This window comes from Carya illinoinensis, chromosome 15 (assembly GCF_018687715.1).
Source record: "Carya illinoinensis cultivar Pawnee chromosome 15, C.illinoinensisPawnee_v1, whole genome shotgun sequence".
Lineage (NCBI taxonomy): Eukaryota > Viridiplantae > Streptophyta > Magnoliopsida > Fagales > Juglandaceae > Carya > Carya illinoinensis.
In genome coordinates, this window is record NC_056766.1 from 53,999 (window position 1) to 56,625 (window position 2,627).

Consider the following 2,627-nt stretch of genomic DNA (forward strand, 5'->3'; position numbering starts at 1 on the left):
GAGGATGCTTGGTCACGAATGCACTAAGCGCTGAGCTAGGCATCGATTATTACGAAGTCACACGCATGGTCATTGCCCATGATGTGATGAAGGGAGCCAGGATGTACGGATGATCTCTAAGGAAAATTATGGTGCATACGGCATAATTGGATATGTGAGTTATTTTCTTAAAAAAAAATGGCAAATTTTGATAAATAAATATATGTAGACCATTTTTTAGAAAAATTGTGGATTTATACTTAGGCTGTTTTATGGAAAAATTGTGGCTTTTTCTTTTAACAGACTTGTTTGATCTCATGTATATTTCAACATGTACATGCATACATGTTAGTTGTTTAAATATGTTTCTATCTCTTGGGTTGTTTGGTTGGTTACTTACTGAGACTCATAATCTCACGTGGTATTCATACCATGAGGTTCTATTTTATGGAATCATAGATTTTGATGCAAAGGATGACGTTGAGCCTAAGGGATCGGCTCCACCGGAGAAGTGACTTGTGATCGCTTGTTGGCTATGGGATTTATATCCCTTTTTGTCTATGATCGCTTGTTGGCTATGGGATTTATATCCCTTTTTGTCTATGTATTTTGGCTTTGTATTATATTTTGTTGGATAACTATAATACCAATTTATGGATCTTTTACTTTCGTAGTTCTTTTTTTAAAATTATGATACTTAGTTGACTATATTTTATCCGTTGCGATTATTACTATACACTTATTGCATGTTTACACACCAAGTACTAGTCGATTGGGGTGCGTGACTCATGTTGTCATCATTTCGGTATCACGAATTCCAGCCTTTTTTATACCTGGAAGTCAGGGACGCCACAACTGGAATTAGAATCAGAGTAGGCCTTCTCGAAGGAAGGATTTGTTCATTTGTCCCCTTAACTCAAGGCGGCCACGTCTATCTGTGACCGTGCTTTTGGCTATGGCTATGGAGCTAGTGTGGCCTGGCTTACGTCCTTCCTACTGGAGAACCCTCATTTTGACCTGAAGAAATTGAGCCTTGAGGCATTCAAGCTCGATCCAGTTTCTAGCCAGTTCATAGATGCGATAGGGTGCAACACCATGCCCGATGCCTTCTCAGCTATAATGACCATGGTCGTGGATTCTGTTGCTCCCCCCTCTTAACATATTTTACCATTTTGTATCATGTATGTTCTTTTGTTGAACAATGTATGGACATTTGTTGTGATATGTTGTTATGTTCACTTTTGCCTCTTTTTGGATGCTTGATGCTTGCTTTGCATTTCTAGTGGGTCTTTACAACTAGAGATATGCTTCATTCTTTTAACGAGATGAGATGCTAAGGTTGACCGCTTTGTCCATCATGAGTCTTTGGACTCGATTGAAATAATAACCTGTGCGGCCGTTTGGTTGAACCCAAGTCTTCGGATTCATCTAGGGCGTTTAGGGGATCACACTATCTTTTGACTAGTTTGCCCATTTTGTTTCACCCTCGAGTCTTTGGACTCGTCTTTGGTGTTTGGAGAGTAGTGGGGTTGTCTAACCTGTGCGCCCTTTTCATCACCACGAGTCTCTCGACCTGTCTTTGATGTTTGGAGGGTGGGTCACAGTGTCCTTTGACCTACGCGCCCTTTTTGTTTCATATCGAGTCTCTACGTCACTGTCCCCTTTGGCATTTCTGGACCCAACATGCTTGTTATTGCTGGAAACCACCATTGGTTCTTCTTTCGGAATGGGTTCCCTTGAGTGACTCATTCTTCTTTCGGAAGGTATCCACCTCAATAGTCAGCTTTTCCATCGGCTATTCTATAGTCGCTAACCTAGCTTCCATGTCCATTGACGTTGCTTTTTCTTATCTCCAAGTTGTCTAAGAATGGGTTCTCACAGCCATATGAAAGACATGTGAAGTCTATGAAGATCCCATGGATGGCACCATTGTTAACATCGTGTTTCAAATACCTTTGGGCTGGCCTCTCAGCAACTTAGGTCTTCAGTTTTAGGCTTGCGAACATATAAAAAAAAAAAAAACCGCGAGATGGTGGTCATGGTGGTGGTCAGGGAGCCTCCGATGCCAAAGTCAGTATCGTTTTAGTATTGAGTGTAAGAAAATATAGAGTTCAGAGAGAGTTTCTAGTACATAGGGATTACCTTTTACACCCGATCTTTGGGGTCAAATACCCATGCCCTAAGTTAGGAGGATGTGTCCTCTCAATAGTTCCTTCAATTAGGCTCCTTTAATGCAGCATGGGTCTTTGCCCCATTCATCCTGTGGATGGATGCCGTTAGGCTCTTTCTTTCCCATCCGCCAAAGGATCAAGAACTCCCTACGATCTGTGACCACTTGTCTGCTCAAAACTACATGGGATAAAGCTCTATCGAGGTGGCATGTTCTCCCTTCCTTTGTGTTATGGTGGGTTTCCAACGCATTTGATGTCGTAGGCTGACTTCTACACCAAGGCTGAGGTCCTTTGATGGGCTAATGGGCTGCTCAATTAAGATGGGCTTCCCTTGTACTTGAGCCTACGCTCTGGGCTTCTAGCCCAAGGGGAAAAATCCCCTTACAGAACCATTAAGAGGACTTATAGCCATATTTTTCTATTGAGTTATCTTGACAATTTCTTTAATTGCACTTTTGTTCAATAATAATGATTTGA